At 33.9% G+C, this 21413-nt stretch overlaps 2 pseudogenes; both read right to left on the bottom strand.

The window, feature by feature from the left end:
* Positions 1-1556: 1556 nt before the first annotated feature.
* LOC141499351 (retinitis pigmentosa 9 protein homolog pseudogene) lies at positions 1557-8019 on the bottom strand (annotated as a pseudogene).
* Positions 8020-19490: 11471 nt separating this feature from the next.
* On the bottom strand, positions 19491-19583 carry LOC141503784 (U6 spliceosomal RNA; annotated as a pseudogene).
* Between the last annotated feature and the right edge of the window lie 1830 nt (positions 19584-21413).

The following is a 21413-nucleotide window of genomic DNA, read 5'->3' as shown; positions in this document are numbered from 1 at the left end:
CAGCACTAAGCACAATGTGCTCATAAGCACTCATAATAAGAACTTAATAAATGCTCTTTTTCAGCCTCTCCAACTCCCCACTGTATAATTCAAAACAATACTAAGACTTCATTCTTAATCAATTGTTTTGCCCAATCTCCAAGGGCAAGGTGACATTTCTCCTTGCCAGTACCAATACTTTTCCTTGTATCATTGATTCAAAAACTTTCTGCATCTTTCGGCAGCTTGCTCTTGTAGTCATTTCCTCTTTAATTCATCCTGGGTATTTCCCCATCCAGTTTTTGGTATAGGCAGATAACAAATGTTCTTCAATCTCTCTCATTCTTAAACATGTGATATTTCAAGTATCTTACTATATAACTGCCCCTTTTTACTATTAGGATACCAATGACTTCCTTCTCAACTATCTGCAATTAGGTTTCTCACCCAAATATCCTTTCTCCATGAATATCAACATCTCTTACTTTCCTGTTCCAATAGCCTTTTGTTCATTTATTCAACAAACTTTTTTTTGAGTGACAACTATTTGCCAGGTACTGGGCTAGTCACTGAGTATACGAATGCTAAAAATGAAAGAATTTCTGCCCTTATGAAGCTTATATCTCTTATTTGGAAATAAGTTGAATATAGACAAATAAATATGAAATATGTCAAAAAGAAATAAAAAGAAATCTCTGTAGTGGCAAGTTAAGGGCACTAGCAATTAAAGGATGGAGATAGTATTTGGGTAAAAGATGGCATTTGAAGGAAACAACAAATAGACCAGTTCAGCTGGAATGTAGTCTCTGAATGGGAGATACATAGGAAACTTAGAAAAGTGGACTAAAATCAGAAAGAGAAAGATTGTACATGACAAATAGAAGAATCTATTGTTTCTGATAGGCAAATGAGAAGTCATTGGAACTTCCTGAATAGGATAGTAGCATGGTCACATCTGTGCTTGTGAATATCAATTTTGGCAGCTGTATGGAATATGAATTGGATTAGGATTAAGACATTTAGATCAATTAGAAGGTTATTGCAATGTTCTAAGAGAGCTAATGAAGGTCTCAAGTAGGGTAGTGAATAGTGTAGAAGAGAGGACACAGATATAAGAGATATAACTAAAGTAGAATTGACAACACTTGGCAAATGAATTTAAAACAATCTGGTTGGGCAGGTAGGTGACACAATAGATAAAGTACTAGATTTGGAATCAGGAAGACTCATCTTTCTGAGTTCAAATGTGGCCTCAGCACTGATTGTGTGATTAGCTGTGTCACTTAACCCTGTCTACCTTCCTTCCTATAAAATGAACTAGAGAATAAAATGGCAGAATACTCCAGTATCTTTGCCAAGAAAACCTTAAATGTAATCACAAAGAAGGACTAAACAACAACAACAACAACACATACACATACACATACAGAATCTGGTTCCCACTCACCCTTTTTGTCTGATTTCATATCATTCCCCCTTACAAACTTTACCTTTTAACAAAACTCAACATTTCATCTCTTTTTGATAAATATTCACATCTAGGAGAACCTTCAACCTATGACTGACTCTTTGAATAATTATCTTTTTTCAAGGTTCTGGTCAAGTGACACTCCCTCCTTAAAGTTTTCCCCAAAGCATTCCCACTTCTGTTTATTGTTTTTCTCCCCCTTCTTGACTTTCCTTCTCTTTATTAGTTGACTAATATGATGTTTCTCTCTCTTTCCAATACTGTTTCCTTAGGAGAATATAATACTTTCTTTTTGTCTTTGCCATCTTTTATCTAGCTTTTCCTGTAGTCATCAAGAAAATATATTGAAATAAAGTCAATTTTAAAAAGATATTTTATATTCTAGAAAAGGCTTTTATCAAATTGTCTTCAATTTTTGGACTTCACATAAGAAAAAAGTTTTTAAGAATAAAGGATTTAGGATTAAGAAACAACAGATAAATATATGCCTAATGGATTCCCTGAGGTGAACCATTTGATCACATCTGGTGAACATGACACATTTTTGGAAGACATAGAACTTGGTGCTAATAACATACATTTGGAGCTAGTTCTAAAATCAACCTAAGTTGTTACCAAAGTTCTAAAATAACCTAAAAATTCCATGGTAAAATGTTCACAATCTTGTCTGCAGCATCAAATAAATAGATATTGATTAAGTTGTGACTTTCAGACATACATACCTCTGGCTGTGTCATCTAGTGAAGCAAATATATACGCCATAGGGTGACTCATAGAAGGTAAAAAGGAAGATGAGTCATTTCTGTGAAATGTCCTAGATTTATTTGAAATTTGGAACAAATTGAAATTGAGCTAAAAGTAAAAAGAAAAGCTCTCAATTTCCTAAACATCCTACTATAAAGGAACCATTTTTGTAAATATAGTCCATGTCTAAGCCCCAGTGGCACAGGTTTCTCTCTCACCAGTCAGCTACCTAATTGCAAATCCACCCATTGACTCAGCTGTGCGTCAGAATGGAGTTTATTATATGCATAATATAGAAATTCACCAAAAGACCCATCTGTAATTGCATCTTGGATAAAAAGGGAGTATCAAACTCCCTCTTTATCCAAGATGCAATTACTGATGAACTATGAGCCTAGTTTTCCACTCCTTTATGTAAAACCATTTATTTGATTCAGTCCTCTTGAAATGGTAATAATCCTTCTTACTCTTTGCAGGTTGAGTCTGAGTCATTGAACATTTTTTTTTTGCTTCCCATCACTCCTCTCTCCCCTCCCCCATCCTTGCTACACAATCTGGATGCTCTCAGGAAGTGAAGAGAATTCATTTAGTGAGAATAAAGAAGTGTGATATCAGTTAAAAAAAGAGGATCAAATATAGACTCTTTAAAAACATAACTTTATAATACACTTTAGTTCATTTCTGACCGACCTTCATACTTAAAATGTTGAAAAGCAGTTAGTCTATATTTTAATACTTTTTGAATATTATGGTTCCCACCTAAATCATAGATTTCCCTTTCTCCTTAATATGCTTATACTTTTCCTCTATCCAAATTTTCATTTCATTCATCAAATTGCTATTTGTTTTTCCTTTCCAACTTTCCTCTATCACTTCAATTCTGGTATTACTATTCTTATATTATATCTAGACTACTGTAATAATCTTCTAATCAGTTGCTATGTCTTAAACTACTTCATAGTCAAATCCATTCTACCCAGAAAACTTCAAAAACAGTCCTTAGAGCTTGCCATCTCTCAAATTCATTTCTAACCTTTCACTGGTTCCCCATTGCCTAATGAATAAAATCCAAACTCTAGTCTGGCATTCAGAATTAAATGGCTAGAATGTAGGCAAAAAAGATCAAAATTGGTAATGTTGGGGTGGGAGGGAGGGAAAGGGAAGACATCTTTTTCTTCAGTCTTTTGCCTGGTATCAGTCCAAAGATATTAGAATGGTTTAAAGCAAATTCTAGGGGTCTGAATTCTATGGAGCATTGAAATGGTGTAAAACATCCTTGTACCCACAAAAAGGCTGCTTCAGCCAATCTTGTTCCAAATGATCTGTTTATGTAGCACTGTGTTCTTCCAGAGTGACCAGCAGACAGTTACTAACTTAAAATAATAAAGACTATTGCACTTGGATTCAGATCTTAGGTTTCAGACTTTGACACTGGTGCTTCTGTTGTTTGAATGGGGATAAATTCTTTTAATTTTCTAAGATTCAGTTTTGCTTTCCTTTTGTAAGATAACACTTTTTAAAAATTTTTTTTTGAAATATTTCATTTATTTTGAGTTTTACAGTTTTCCCCCTAATCTTACTTCCCTCCCGGCCACCCTCCACAGAAGGCAATTTGTCAGTCTTTGCATTGTTTTCATGGTATACATTGATCCAAATTGAATGTGATGAGAGAAAAATCAAATCCTTAAGGAAGAAACACAAAGTATAAGAGATGGCAAAATCAGACAATAAGATATCAGGTTTTTTTCCTAAATTAAGGGTAATAGTCCTTGTTCTTTGTTCAAACTCCACAGTTCTTTCTCTGGATACAGATGGTATTCTCCATTGCAGACAGCCCCAAATTGTCCCTGATTGTTACACTGTTGCACTGATGGAATGAGTGAGTCCAACAAGGTTGATCATCACCCCCCAAGTTGCTGTTTTTCTGGTTCTGCTCATTTCACTCAGCATCAGTTCATACAAATCCCTCCAGGTTTCCCTGAATTCCCATCCCTCCTGGTTCCTAATAGATCAATAGTGTTCCATGACATACATATACCACAGTTTGCTAAGCCATTCCCCAATTGAAGGACATTTACTTGTTTACGAATTCTTTGCCACCACAAACAGGGTTGCTATGAATATTTTTGTACAAGTGATGTTTTTACCCTTTTTCCATGATCTCTTCAGGGTATAGACCCAGTAGTGGTATTGCTGAATCAAAGGGTATGCACATTTTTGTTGCCCTTTGGGTGTAATTCCAAATTGCTCTCCAGAAAGGTTGGATGAGTTCACAGCTCCACCAACAATGTAATAGTGTTCCAGATTCCCCACAACCCTTCCAACAATGATCATTATCCTTTCTGGTCATATTGGCCAGTCTGAGAGGTGTGAGGTGATACCTCAGAGAAGCTTTAGTTTTCATTTCTCTATTAAGTAATGATTTAGAGCAATTTTTCATATGACTATGGATTGCTTTGATCTCCTCATCTGTAAACTGCCTTAGCATATCCTTTGACCATTTATCACTTGGGGAAGAGCTTTTTTTAAAAAAAAAATTTGACTCAGTTCTCTGTATATTTTAGAAATGAGTCCTTTGTCAGAAACATTAGTTGTAAAGATTGTCTCCCAGTTTGCTACATTTCTTTTTGATCTTGGTTACAGTGGTTTTGTCTGTGCAAAAGTGTTTTAATCTAATGTAATCTAAATCATCTAGTTTGTTTTTAGTGATGTTCTCCATCTCTTCCTTAGTCATAAACTGCTTCCCTTTCCATAGATCTGACAGGTAAACTAGTCCTTGATCTTCTAGTTTGCATATAGTATTGTTTTTTATGTCTAAATCCTGTAACCATTTGGATCTTATCTTGGTATAGGATGTGAGGTGTGGATCTAATCTAAGTTTCTTCCATACTAACTTCCAATTTTCCCAGCAGTTTTTATCAAAGAGAGAGTTTTTTATCACAATAGCTTGAGTCTTTGGGTTTATCAAACATCAGATTACTATAATCATTTCGTGCTATTGCACCTAGTCTATTCCACTGATCCACCACTCTATTTCTTAGCCAATACCAGACAGTTTTGATGACTGATGCTTTATAATAAGGATAACAGAGTTTTATTATTTAACACTAAATAGCACTCACTTGCAAATGGTGAAAATCTAGACTTGTTCAAGTAAGTCAGCCTATATACAGCTCCACTAGCCCTCTTTTTTTTTCATGGGGGAATCTCTTTTGGAAATGCCTAGAATGTCTTTATACTTTATTCTTGATTTTCTTCAAAAAATTCAACACAACCTATAGTAATCATGGGAGATGACAATGAGAATACTTTAGTATTCTGCATATAAGCAACTCAACATTATATTGAATTCATCACTTTTGGAAGCAAGAGCAAAATGTGACAAAAGTGATGCAAACTACACACATCCCTTGATTCCTTTTCTTCTGCCTACTTAGGTCCTTTTGTAGCTACTTTTCCTTCACTACCTCTGACTATGATTCTGAAGTAATGAGATGAATTAAAGGAAATTACATTTTTAGTCTTTTTGAACTCTCATTTGGCTTAGATTTGTCCTTCCCCCCCCCTTTTTTTTCTCCTTTTTCTCTTCTTATGGTTCTTCCTTTTTTCTCTTATGCTTCTTCCATTCTGAGGAGTTAGAAGTACTGCCATCTTCATTTGAGGTAGAATCATCTAGTGGTTTCTTTAACATTATCTCCTCACATCTTTTTCATGACACTTATTCTCCCTTCTGATAGCATGAGATCTTCATGTGCTACTATGGATTATTCTAATTTCTGGTTGTCTCTGATGAAGAACAGTCATTCTTTATCAACTGTTTTATGTCCATAGAGTTCACAGTACCAGCATTACTCAACCTTTACTTCTTTCCATAGGTACATTCAGAGATCTTTAGTTGGAGCAAGAATCAGAAGTTTCTTGGCATTTTCATTGACGGGTACATCTAGTTTATAGTCTTCTAGTTTGGTCTCATCTTCCTTAATAAGTCCAGGAGGAGGTTTTTCATAAAGACTCGAGATACAGCAGCTGCTCCTGTTCCTGTGCTTCAGGCACACATCACTTCTGTTCTGGTGCTATTACTGCTGCAGCTGGGCTAATTCCCAGCCAACCTGGGGGGCAGAGGCATGGCTCAGTTTTATTTTCTGTAAAATGGAGAAAATAATATTTATTGTACTACTTCCTTGAGTTCAGAGGAAAGTGAAGCTGTGATTTGGTAGGACAGTAATATCTGACATTTATGTAGTATTTTATAGATTCCAAGGGATTTTAAAACCCCACCTTATTTATCTTGCTAACAACCTAGTCAGGTTGGGGTGATTATTTCTCCTCTTTGGTTTCTCCCTACTTTGATTTTGGAGATAAGGAAAGTGAGACTCAGAAAATTTGGATTACAAATTTAGTAAATATCCAAACCTCAACTTGAATCCAGTAACCAAGCCCATTATTTTTCCACATTATATTATGATCCAGAGTCCTAGACCTGGTTAGAAGATCTATTTTGTATTCTAGCTTTGTTATTACTTGTGACAAACACTTAATTTTTTTTTGGAAAATGAAAAGGTTAGATTACATGTGCAAAAATTCATTCAGTTTCCCTTTCAATGACAACCAAGGTTTCCTATGGCTTTCTATTCTATGATTTTTCTAATTTTTATCTCAAGCATGTGTGAAAGTTTGTTCCTAAGAGGAACATTACTATTTCTTTCAAATGATAAACATCTGGATTAACATTGACTTCTACCACTTAATAAGATCATTAACATTGAGCCCAATGCTTTAGGCTCTAAGTTTTCATATTAGGAAATCTCATGGCATTGTATCCTGAAGACAAGAACATGGGGGTCATTTCTTTCCTCAAAGACAAACACTAATGTGAAGAGGTCAGAGTGGATTAGACAGCATTAGCGGCTTGCTAGTTATGTAACTTGAAATGCCATGACCACTTTAGTCATGCTTCCACTATTATAAAAACTGAATTTTAACTACTATATTTTGCTATATACTGGTATTTCAATTGTGTGTTGGTTGGTAGCAAAGAGATAAAGTGGGAATATGGAAAGTGAATGTGGAACAAGGAAAGTAGAAGATGTTGGGAAGAGAAGCAAAGGCTATTTGTACTGAATATATATAATGGAAATTGATATTTTTGTCATCTGAAGGAAATATAGGGTTAAATGATAAATTTTAATTTTTAAAAATTTGGAATTATAGAATTTCAAGGGGAAGATTTCCTTACCATATTACCAAGCTTATCATCTTTCCTTGTCCCACAATATTGTTGCTTCCAAGTCTCAAATAGATGCTTCATTATGATATGGAAATGACACTGTGTTCTTGAAGGCTAAATCAATGTACTATGAGCAGGTTCCAATAGGAAGAAAAAAAAACTTCAAGAAAAAAAAGGAAAAAAATGACTTCAAGTATAGCTCAGTGAATAACTATGTATCCATTGTTGTAGGATTATTCTCACTACACATAGAGACTCATGAAGAAATGGTTAATTATCAGGTGGTAAAATTTCATGTTTTGAAATGGGTATAAATAGAAAATGATTCTTGGTCCTATACAATACTTTCTTCTTTCTATTCTGATGGGCATGGAATGGTGGAAAAAAGATGAGAGCTTCATGATTCTTCAACTGGCCCAGATGGAGTCCTCTGTGGTTTATATTTAATATTGGAATGAAATATGCAACTTGAAGGTTATTCAACAGTTAACAAAAGATGTTTTATTTAGCCATACGCTGCGGACACTGCAACTCGGTTCAGCTGAGCAATGCTCTCTTGCTTCAATTTTCCATCACAGTCTGCCAGCAAGAATGAGGACATGCTTGGAGTGCCTCTGAATCTTTTGTGCCTGGGCAACCAGCAAAGAATTTCAGTTGTCTGAACTTTTAATCACCTAACTTAATCAAGTCTATAGGATAGTTCTGATTCATTTTAAGGCAAAAACCCCCCAACTAGCCTAACATGGATGTGAGAACCAAATATGGAATGAGTAATTGGTTTAAGACTGGAAAAGTATGACAAAGCTATATATTGTCATCTTATTTATTTAGCTTATATGCAGATAACATCTTGTGAGATTACAGTCTTGGTGAATCAAAATGTTGGAATTAAGGTTGCCAGGACAAATTTCAATAATTTCAGATATTCAGATGATACCATTCTAATGGCAAAAAAATGAAGAATTAAGAAGCCTTTTGTTATGGTAGAGAGTGAAAGAGGACAGTGTAAAAACTGGTTTTGAGGGGGAACTAGGTGGTGCAGTGGATAGAGCACTGGCCCTGGAACTAGGAGTATCTGAGTTCAAATTCGACCTCAGACATTTAATGATTACCTAGCTGTGTGACCTTGGGCAAGTCACTTAACCCTATTGCCTTAAATAATTTTTTTTTAAAAAAGAGTATTTCTATAAATATTATTTCATACACATGTATGTGTTTGCAAGCATGTATATAAGTTGCTTTTTTCTAGATTTGATTTCCTATAGTAGTGATATTGAGTCAAAGGATATAGAATTTAATCACCAAGTTCAATCTTCTTCCATTCTCCTTATGTCACATCTCTCCCAGGATCATCTCTCATTATCTCTTCTTTCACTCTTATTTCACCTATTTTTTTTTGTCAAGGCAGACTCCTATATATGTACCCTTAATCCTATTCCTTCCTATTCTCTCAAATAGAGAACCCTTTCCCACCCCTCCCCATTCTCTCATTATTCTTCAATCTGTTTCTATATACTGGCTGTTTTCTGGCTTCTTACACATGTTCATGTCTCCCCTACTATTTAAAAATCCCCTCATTTGATCTGCCCAAACTTATTAGTTACTGTCCTATAGCTCTCCTTCCTTTCTTGCATAACTTTCTTAAGGCCACCTACAACCAACTTCTTCATTTCCTCTTCTCTCATTGTCCTTTAAATCCTCTGCATTCTGACTTCCAACCTCATAAATTCACTGAAACTATTTTTTCCAAAATTACCAATGATCTCTTACTTGCCAAAATTAATGGTTTCTTTTTTCAATCTTAAATTAACTTGACTTTGCAACTAACAAAAGCTAAATACACTTTTCACCCTCCCTTCTCGCCCCCCCCTCCCCTCAGTGGTGAACATTTAGGTTAATATTGTACATATATATTTGTGTTAAACATGTTTATAGATTATTCATTTTTGTTATGAGGAATTAGGATTAAGGGAAAGAAATACCTAAGAGAGATTTTTTAAAAAGTGAACATACTATTCATCAGATTCTGAAGGGGGTTTTTGTTTTGCTTTGTTTTGTTTTTCTTTCTCTGGATGGGGATAGCATTGTCCATAGTCAGTCTAATATGGTTGTCCTAGCTTTCTGAACTGCTGAGAGGAGCTGTTTCCATCAAAATTGATCAACTCACAACATTGTTGTTTATGTGTATAATGTTCTCTTGGTTCTGTTCCCTTCCCTCAGCATCAGATCCTGTAGTTCCTTCCATGCTTTTCTAGAGTCAGACCATTTATGGTTTCTTAAAAAAACAATAATATTCATATAGCCTAACTTGTTCAGCCATTCCCCAATTTATGGGTATCCCTCCAATTTTCAATTTTTTTGCCACTTCAAAAAAGAGCTGTTATGAATATTTTGTAACGTAGGATTTTTACCATCTTTTAAAATTATTTCTTCTGTAGATAGACCTAGAATTGCAATTGTTGGGTCAAAGGTTATGAACAGTTTTATTGCTCTTTAGGCATAGTTCCATATTGCTCCCCAGAATGGCTGGATCCATTCACAACTCCACCAGTAATGAATCAATGTTCCAATCCTCCCACAACCTTTCCAACATTGATCATTTCCCCTTTCTGTGACCTTAACCAATCTGATAGGTGTGAGGTGAAGGTTTTTTTTTAAATCTCAGTTGTATAGTAGGCCCCTAATAAATGTTTATTCACTGAATGACAGACTGATAAGACCAGGCTATGATTTCTCTTTTATAAGGAATTGCTGGATAAGGAAACTTCTCTACCAATATAGTTTGAACATCTCTAAAACTTTTAGTCTTAGGGAGTTTTCCAGAGCTTTGGGAAGTTAAGTGACCTTGACCAGATGTGAAACTCTGGTCTCAGAAGAAAGACTTGAATTCAGGTCTTCCTAGTTCCAAAGTTGGCTCTCTATTCACATGCCACACACTGATCCCCTTCTCCCTCCCTCTCTCTTTCCCTCTCCCTCTTCTTCTCTGTCTCTGTATATATAAAATCTGTAACTTTTATCTGGCATAACTATATATATATATACATATATATTAAATATATATTGCACATAGTATATTATACTTATACATACAAATTGTTATATAATACTATCTGTAATTTTTCTTAATTATCTTTTTATAAATGTGTATTCTGATAAAATAAATCCAAAAAGATTAGAAAAGTTGCAAATTTAAACAGATTGTTAAACAAATAAGATAAAAACAAGACTGAGAGAGAGAGATTAGTAACAGCAATAAGCATTGCACATTTTTTTTCTAAGTATATATGGAAGGTTCATGATTAGTCTTAGAAGTTCTGGAGAAATTTAAAAAAGAAGAAATTGGGGCAGTTAGGTTGCATAGTGGATAGAGCACCATCCCTGGAATCAGGAGTACCTGAATTCAAATCTGACCTCAGACACTTAATAATTACCTAACTGTGTGACCTTGGGCAAGTCACTTAAACCCATTGCCTTGCCAAAAACAAAAAAAGCTTAAAAAAACTGGTCAGGCTCAAGCTTTAAAAAAAAAGCAGCTAAGATGGCACTGATTTCATCACCTCTGGGCAAAGCAATGTCTGATTTTATATTCTTGGACTCAAAGATCATTGTATTTGGCAACTAGAGCTCCTTGGGGGGGAAATGGTATGGCAAATCTGGACAGCATGTTAAAAAGCAGAGTCATCTCCTTGCCAGCAAAGTTCCTTAAGTCAAACATATTTTTCCTAGTAGCAATATATGACTATGTGAGTTGGACTATAAGGAAAGCTGAGCTGCCGAATTAATGTTTTTGAATTGTGGTTCTGAAGAAGACTTTAGAGTCTGTTGGATAGCAAGAAGATCAAATTAAATTAATTCAGGCTAGTCATTGAGAAGTCAAATATTTGGTCACATAATGAACAGACAGGACTCATTGGAAAAAAAACCCTGATGTTAGAAAAGTTTGAAGGTAAATGACAGAGAATAGAAGATAATATCATGAAAAAATGAATATGAACTTGGACATATCTGTGATATAGTGGAGAATAAAAGGGCCTGGCATGCTATAGTCCATGGGGGTCACAAATAACTGAACATGACTGAATGACAAGAACAAAACTTGCATTGAATTGGAGAATTTTGACATTGCTCCACCCATATGTGACAACAGTAGTTCAATTGATGGCACTAGATGAATTAACTTCACAAAGAATAGAAATCTATTAGGAATCTACATATCATTGTAAAGAATATCTGTACTGATGAAATCAAAGACCTATCAAAGTATAAACTATGTAAGTAGTTAATTTTTTAAAAAAATATTAAGCTAAAATCATCTTTGCAATCCAAATAAAAAGGGATACCTTCTTCAGTTATTCATGCTACTCTTGTTGATATAGAATACTAGATTAAATTTATCAAACTTCAGAACACTACAGAATCTCTTGACAAGATCCATGATCGTATGTGCAGTTTGATGGGCAGAAGAAGGGGAGGGATAGTCAATGGTAGGGCAGGTGACAAGATGTTCAGGGTAGTTGGGATATGAGGAGGAGAAGATTCATTTGGGTTGACATATTGTAGGTTAGTAAGAGACTATTCAACTTCAAGGTTGGAGAACCTAAGAAAATAGAATTGAGTCACATGAACATTAGGATATGATAGTAAGAAGTAGAGGGAAAGAAACTTCTGGATTTATACCTGTAAGAGCAGGTGTCTAAGATTATCAATAAAGGCAGCATCATATGATAGAAAGGAAATTGGACTTGGAACCAAGAGATTTGAATTCGACCTTTAGCATTTATTAGTTATGTGACTATGGACAAGACAACAAATCTCTCTGATTCTCAATTTCCTCATCTATAAGGCTAATAATAACTAATATGTACACCTGTTGTATAATGGAATCATAAGGAGTTTTACTAACCTCAAAATGCTAAATATGATTTATTACTTTAGGATATACTTTTGAATTATCCTTGTGCTTACTTTACTTCCCTTAGAAGATTACTTCCATAATTCCAATGTACTTTGTGTGTGTTGTTATTCATAACATTATACCTTTTAAGCACTCATAGTTCACAATTAGCTAAAACCAAAGATTTTTAATCCCTTGATCAAATGCAGTCCCTCTGTAGTATGACATCCTTGCATAATGGTCATGCCTTGATTTTGAATTGAAAAGTTTGCATATACAGTGAAATGGTTACATGAATAAATCTGGTAGTAGGAGAGAAAAGATAGAGCCTGAGGAGACATGTATTATAGATAGAGCTAAATAAAATAAATCCATTTACAACTAAGAAGCCTGAAGCTCTGAACTGTTCAGTTTTGGATTCCATGATAGTAAATAATCTTGCCAGGACAAAACTATAATTATCTTCTAGAGATACCATGAGACCATTGCCTTGGGTGCCTGTTGTCCCTTCCACTGGAGAAATGATATGATCTGAAGTATAACTTATATTTCACTGGGAGGCAAGCTCATTACCAGGGCAGTAGATCAGTGAATGATTTTCTTAAGAGCCTCAAAAGAAAGGAAAAAAAGCACAACCATTGTGAGATAATGTAATAAGTAACAGCATTCAGTTAAAAAGTGTCTTAAACTTTAATTTTTACTAATACAGATAATATGATTTTGTAAAAATGTTAGTTTCAATTAGTCAACAAGAAGCACTGATTAAGTGTTTAAATTAAAGACTAAATTTGAGGATAAATTCAGAGAATAGAAGGGGGATAGTCTAGCAGTATTGCAACTTCTCTCTTGAAAGAATTCAGGTAAATCAGGAGGTAGAAATGAGTAGGGACAACCAATTCAAAGGCACATAGATGGGAGATGGATTATTAAATGTGAGAAGCAACTAGGCCAGAGTAGCTAGTTCAAAGAATTTATGGAGTATAAAGTATAAGAAGACTAATAATTGTAGGAAGCAACAAGATTTTGAAATGCAAAATATCAAAAAATTATATTTTATTTTTGAGATAATAGGGAACAATTAGCATTTATTGAATAACATGAAAAATGAAGTTAAAAAAGTGACAAATTAAGGCTTGATATTAGAGAAAGCTCTCTAGCTTTCTAGCTATGAAAGATGTCCCAAAGTTATAAAAGATCTGTCTTTGTATGTAATGATTTATCCTTCCTTGGGTCTTCTAGTCCAAATAGGGAACCAAAAGTGGTTTGTAGCAGAGATAACCTTTTAAAAATTATTTTATGAAATGAAATGAAACAAGTATTTCCATAACACAAAAAGTAAAAAAAAAAGATGTCTGCACATGAAACTACAAATCTGTTTTGTACTCCTTGCTATTCCTTTTAAACATATAATAAAGTTATCTCATTTTTTTTTCTTCTCTCTTCCTCCCTACCTTAGAGATGACTACCATTAGGAAAAAAAATATTTATGTATAGATGTAAAATCATTCTATACATACTTCTACTCACTATATATCTTTTGAATTTAATTTGGGTTTTTATAATATTCAAATGATTTAGTTGCTTAGTCATTCTTCAAATAATATGGCTGTTACTGTATATAATATTGTCTTGGTTCTGCTCATTTCAATCTTCATTATTTTGTTCAAGTCTCTTCATGCTTTTCTAAGGCCATAAAGCTCATTGTTTATAGGACAAAAGAATTTCATCGTAATCATATGCCACAACTTTTTCAGTCATTTCCCAATTGAGAGGTATTCTCACAATTTCCCAATTCTTTGGAACCACAGAGGAGCTGCTATAAAAACTTTAGAATATGTAGGTTCTTTTGCTTATTCCCTAATCATTTTGGGAAACAGACCTAGTAATGGTATTGCTGGGTCAAAGGATACTGATAGTCTAAAAACTCTTTCAACATAATTCCAGATTGCTCTCCAAAATGATTAGGTCAGTTCATGATTCCATCAACAATGAATTAGTTTCTCAATTTTTCCACAGTCATGAACAACATTTGTTGCTTTTCTTTTCAATAACTGTAGCTAATCAGCTGTAAAATGTTTTGTTGAGATAGTTTTAATCTGCATTTTTCTAATCAATAATTATTTAGAGCATTTTTTCATATGACTGCTATTTTTTTATTTCTTCATTGCAATACTGCCTGTTAATATCCTGTGCCCATTTATCAATTGGGAAATAACCAGTATTTTTATGGATTTTGTGAAATTCTTTATATATTTGAGATATGAGTCCTTTAACTGAGAAACTCTCTATATAACCTGACCCCAATTTTCTGCTGTCCTTCTGATTTTGGCTACATTTTTTTTATCTGTACTAAAACTTTTAAATTTAACATAATCAAAATTTTTCAATCTATATCTCATTCTGCTCTCTATCCTGTTTATTCATAAATTGCTTACCTATCCATACATGGGAAGAGTTATATGTTCCATGTTCTTCAAATTTTCTAGATCATATATCCATTTTGACTTTTTGTTGGTAAATAGTGTAGGTTATTGGTCTATGCCCAATTTCTGTCATATTGTTTTTCAGTTTGCCCAATAATTTTTACCAAATAATGAATTCTTATCCATAAAACTCAAGTCTTTACATTTGTCAGATACAAGTTTCCTATATTTATTTGCTGTTATAAATCATATGCCTAAACTATTCCATTGATCTACCTTTTTATTTTCCAGCCAGTGCCAAATAGTTTTGATAATTATTGACATAATATAGTTTTAAGATCAGATACTGCTAAACCTCCTTCCTTTACATTTTTTCCTTTGTTTCCTTTGATATTCTTGACTTTTTTCTTCCAAATGAATTTTGTTATTATTATCACTTCTAATTCAGTAAAATAATTTTGTTAATTTGAGTATATAAATTAGGTAAACTGTCATTTTTATTATGATGACCCATGCACTCATTAATAATAAACATTTTTTCCAACTAATTTAATCTGATTTTATTAGAATAATTTTTTAACAATAATTTGGTTTATGTAATTCTTGGGGTTGTTTTGGCATATATACTCTCAGATATTTTGTAGAATTATTTTAAATTATGGTATCTTTTACTATCTCTTCTGGCAGGGTTTATTGGTAATATATAGAAATATATAGAAATGCTGATGATTTATGTGTTTACTTTTTTCAACTAAATTTAGTTGAGTCTTTTGGGTTTTCCAAACATACCATCATATCATCTGCAAAAGAAGAGGCAGTTATTACTTAATTCCATATTCTAACTCCTATTTCTTTTTCTTGTCTTTTTGCTTTTTGTTAGGATTTCTAACACAATATTAAATAATATTGATAATAGTGGGCATCCTTATTTCATACCTTATGTTACTGGAAAGGTTTCTAGCTTATCCCCATTTCTAATAATGCCTGCTGTTGGTTTTAAATAAATGTGTTTTCTCTTATCAATTTAATAAAAATTCATTAATACCTATACTTTTAAGTGTTTCCTAATAGAAATAAGTGTTGTACTTCATCAAAAGTTTTTTCTGCATTCATTAATATGATCAAAAGATTTGTTATTTTTATTTTTAATATAATCAATCATATTAATAGTTTTCCATATGTTTAACCATCACTGCATTCCTGGTATAAGTCCCACTTGGTCATAATGTATTATTTTTGTATTATATTACTGTAATCTTTTAGCTAGCATTTTATTTAGGACTTTTGGTTCCATATTCATTAATGAAATTGTTCGATAATTTTCTTTCTCTCCTTTTACTCCTCCTTATTTAGATAGCAGTTTGGGTAGGATTCTTTCTTTGCCTATTATTTCAGATAATTTATTGAGTATTAGAATAAATTGGTATTTGAATGTTTGATAGAATTCTGGCATGTATTGATTTAGATTCCTTTTGAATTCTGAGATCATATAGTGTAAACTAAACCATATTCTAAATGTATTATAATCATTTTTATGTATGTCTTATGCTCTGTACTAGATAGAGAATAGAAATATTATTCAGGTTAAATCTATTTTTCATTTCTACTTAATATTCATAAGATAATATTTAGGTCATAATTATATGATCTGATCCTTTCCCCCACTTTCTTCAATTTAAGCTGAATTTTGTAATAAGAAGCTCAAGATCTGAGCCACTGTTAGTTTCAGATCTTGTTTTTAACATAGGGGGCATAGAGTATGAAGAAACTCTCTCACTGAAAGCTGAGATATTTCAACTCATCCAAGAAAGAGTATGCTTGATCTCACAAAAGGGAAAATTTCCTATTGTCTGTAGAGTAGTGAAAGGGGGATAAGAACATAGTAGAGACTTCCACCTCCTCTCATGTCTTCCCAGAGTCTTTTTCTTCACCAGTATAAAGTGGGACTGGTCTCTTTTATCTTTCCTCTCAAAATTTGAAGCCTGAAACTTCTTAAATCTCAAAGAAGACTTGAAACTTGATGAGTTTCTCTGGTCTAAAGAGATCCCAAAAGGACTTGTAGGTGACTGAAACTTCTGCCCTCAACACCACTTAACCCCCATGTAGGGCAGGACGTTCACTCCGCTATTGAGGAGAAAGATCAATGGACTTTGGGAAATGGGGTGATATTAGTTATTATTATTATTATTAAATTTTCCATAAAGCTGTAGATGTGGCAATGAAAGGTTGGACTAGAGAATTTGAAAGTAAGACATTCTCCTGAGAGAATGGAGAAAAATCCCAAAGGAAAAACCACAGCACAGGAGGTACCCAAGGAACAAGAAGAAGTTGCTAGAAAATAGAATAATGACTACTAAGGACTGTGGTTTGACACTTCAACCTATATGTGAATCAAGCAAGAACACTCAGAGAAATTGCAATTTAAAATTTGTTGGTAGCTAGAAATAGAGTGTTGGAATTAAGGCTGAGATTGAGAGAGGTATTCATTTATAGATCCTATGGACTTTGAAGGCCTCTGTAAGCATCGATAGGTTTTTCTTTTTCTTTTCTTTTTCTTTTGCAAGGCTAAGGGTTTAAATGACTTGCCCAGGGTAGCACAGCTAAATAAATATTAAGTATCTGAGGACGAATTTGAATTTATATCTTCCTGACTCCAGGGCTCTATCCACTGTGCCACCTAGCTTGCCTCCTAGGTTTTTCTTTATTCATCTACCTTTGCATATATTTTATGAGAATTGTTTCTGATATGTTATGACCAACAACCTTCCAAACTCTTATGGGCAAGAGCTGTTTTTCGTTGTTTTTGTATTCTTATTACCTAGCACATTGGCTCATGCATAGAAGAGATTTAATAAATGTTCAGTTTTAGATTGAATGAGAGTGGGATGACTAGTACAGAAACCTGTTTTTTTCTAGGTTAAAATTCTGTGCCCAAGACATGGCAAGTCACTAATTTCTCAGTTCCTCATCTTTTCAGTTTGAATTACAGAATAGACTTATTTTTCCCCTTCACTCATAATTATGGTAAAAAAAGAAACAAATAAAAACTGAGAACCTAGTCCCAAATATGATCTGTGACCCTTAATGCACGTGGTACCTAGGTGCAAGAACTCCATGTTTATGAAGGACAGACTTATCCTGTATTATTATAGTTACTTGTGTATTAGATTAGAAACTCTATGAAGGAAACAAATATACCTCATAAGTAACATTTATGTCTTCCTCAGAATGTAGCACAGGTCTTTACACTTAGAAGGACCTTATTATTGGAAATGAATTAAAATGTAAATTACTGTTCCTCTGTCCCTTACATTGCCTAGGAGGAACTCAATAAATGTTAATTGAGTCCTGTTTCTCCAATATGACCAGTTCTTGAGTGAGTCAGTCTTTATGAACTGAAGTGCTCTATCCTTAGTGCAAAGCAGTGACTTCTCTGTGGGTTTTAAATGAAACTGTGGGCTCTACAGCATGAAAAGAAACAACATAGGCTAATTGTAACCAAGTGTAATTACTCATGAGGACCAAATGAGATTTGCTGTGTCCTCAAAAAAAAGCTGTCTAAATGGTAGCATTTATTCTCTTTCCAAGTAAGAAGGAATCATTTAACTCAAAGACAATGAAGTACTGATCTGCAGGGAAAAAGACTGTTATTTACAACAGGCAAAATGCATTAAAAACATTTGAGGAGATGACTTAGATTTTCTATGAGTACTGTACCTGAGAAGTCTCTTCATCCCACACAGTGAATAGTGCCTTTCAGTACCATCAAATTTCCAGTCTGGACTATCTATAAAAACAGCTTTTAATTGTCCTCTCAGAAAACATGTCTGAAAATCAAAATGTCTTGGAAAGCATCATCCCTGCCCATATAAATGTTCCCTTTTCATTCTTGCAATTGTTAAGTTAGACTGAAAGATTATTTGTCAAAATGACATGATTTCTATGGATTTTCTCATTATTTAGTCATAGGAATGGAAATAGCTTCAAATGAATTGTTTTTCAATATTTACTGCAGTTATAAGAATTAGATGATTGCAAAAATGTTCAAGTTTTATTGGCAAAAAAGCTATTCTCCAATTAACCTTACAGTGGAATGTAATTATAGGGCTAATGCTCCAAGTACAATAGAAAAGACTGAATTTTTAAAATAATAATTTGTCATTTCTAAAATGGAAAAAAGCAAGGCTTATTTTAGTTCATTTATTATAGTTTTCTGACAAAGATTTGGGAATTCATACAAAATATATGGTTGTGGAAATCTGAAGGTTTTTAATAAGTCTGTTCAACTCTTTCCATTCAATGACTGGAACAGAGAAATATATTATAAATGCTTGCTGATGGTCTAACAGGTCATTCAGTCATTTTTTTTTTCACTCATGTCTGACTCTTTGTGATCTCATTTAGGCTTTTCTTGGCAAAGTACTGGAGTAGTTTGCCATTTCTTTCTTCAGTCCATTTTATAGATGGGGATACTAAGGCAAACAGGGTTAAATGACTTACCCAGGGTCACACAACTAGAAAGCATCAGAGGCTATATTTGAATTCAGGAAAATGAGACTTCCAAACTCCAGACTTCACGTTCTATTCTATGGACCTCCTAGCTGCCTCTGACTCACAATTTCTTTCATACTTGACCAATCTCCTTTAAGTTCATTTATTATCCACAATCTGAACTAGATGTCAAAATTGAAGAAGTATTGGATTTGAAGTCAGAGGACACAAGTTTGAACCCTGCCTCTGTCACTTAGTAGTTGTATTACTTTGGAATGCTTTCCAAATCTGCGTGTCATCCTTGGGCAGGGGATGCTAATCTTCCAATTTTATTAAATATTCTGCTAAAGTGAGCACATAGGGACAGCTTGGTGGCACAGTGGATAATGCACTAGCCCTGGAGTTGGGAGGACCTGAGTTAAAATCAAACCTCAGACACTTGACAATTGCTAGCTTTGTGACCTTGGGTAAGTCACTTGACACTGATTGTTTCTCATCCAGGGACACTTACAGTCATCCTGATTCTTACCTGGCACTACACCCCGATGATTCTAGAGGAGAAAGTGAGGCACCCTCTCACTCAAATCCAATTCACTTGCATGTCATGGCATCACATCCCTCATTTCTTGGTCCTCTTTGAGATTCTTGAGCAAACACCATTGATACTGGACAAATCACTTCATCTTAGAAACAAGTGACTCATTTGATAAGATTCTGGACCTCAAGTCAGGAAACACTGGGTTCAAATCTAGATTTAGTCCCTTATTAGCTGTATATCTCTCTGGACTAATCACTTAGCCTGTTTGCTTCAGTTTCTTCAACTGAAAAATGGAGATAATAAAATTTACTGCCTAAGACTGGTTGTGAGAATCAAGTGAAATTATATCAAATTGCTTAACAAGTACCTAGTACATAGTAGGCACTATATAAATATTTATTCTTTTCTCTTCTTACTTTCTCAAATATGTACAGAAGAAAATGACAGATAACATAATGAAGGAACTGAGGACAATATTATAAAAAGTACTCTTGAAGGAACTGAGAAATTTTTTCCTAGAGAAGAGTAAGAAGTAAATGACTGCAATCTTTTTATTTGAAGTGATGTCATTAGAAGTAGAATCATTAGGTTTGATGTATTGGAACCTAGATAGAAGCAGTAGGAATAATGTGAGTAAAATGTGAAAAACTGCAGTCAAGCAGATTTCAACTCAAGCCATGTGTCATGGAATAAAGAGAGATTCTCTGACTTGGCAGGTAAGATATAGTGCTAAGCTTCAAAAATCAGGAAAATTGATCAGTTTGGGAGAGAGCTCCTACACAGATGCTCAGAAACAGAGGTACTCAAATAGGATTCTTTATAAACAAAATGAAAGTAGAAATTTCATATGGAGGGGAATTTAGTATCAAGATGCCTCTTAGGGTTCAGATTTCTCTGATTTTTACACTCCTAGGACATCTTGCATTTGCTAAAACAGTAGAAAAATAACAGAGTGCTAAGCTTAAAGTCAGGAAGACTCATTTTCATGAGGTCAATTCTGGCTTCAACCACTTATTAGCTGTGTGATCCTGAGCAAGTTGCTTCACCCTGTTTGCCTCAATTTCCTCTTGTGTAAAATGAACTGGAAAATGAAATGTAAACCTCTCTAGTATCTTTGCCATGAAAGTCCCAAATGAGGTCATGGAAAGTCAGATATGACTGAAAAATGACTGAATAAAAAAAAAGAGTCACTATCACCAAGCATTTATAATGCATTTTTAATATTCTAATCATTGAACTAAGGACTAGGTATACAAAGAAAGGTAAAACTATTCTCCTCACCTTTAAGGAATTCACATCTAATGGAGGAGATAACATACAGAAAACTATATATGTGTACATATACATACATATATATATACATACACATATTTATGAATGAGTATATATATGTATATAAATGTAAGTAGGAGGTACTCTGTTAAAGAGAATGTATTAGTAGTGGGAAGAATGTGTGTGTGTATAAAAGAGAGAGAAAGTGGGAAGGAAGTAAGGAAGCAAACAAGAATTTATTAAACTCTTTATATGTGCTGGAAATTGTGCTAAGTGAAAGGAATATCTACCTATATACAAAAGGAGATCTAAAAGCTTGGTGGAGAGAGAGCGAGAAAAAGGAAGAGAAGGGGGTCAAGTTCTGAAGTTCAGAAAAT

This window comes from Macrotis lagotis, chromosome X (genome assembly GCF_037893015.1).
Source record: "Macrotis lagotis isolate mMagLag1 chromosome X, bilby.v1.9.chrom.fasta, whole genome shotgun sequence".
NCBI lineage: Eukaryota > Metazoa > Chordata > Mammalia > Peramelemorphia > Peramelidae > Macrotis > Macrotis lagotis.
The sequence above is the reverse complement of the archived record's forward strand: the minus strand, read 5'-3'. Positions and strand labels throughout refer to the sequence as shown.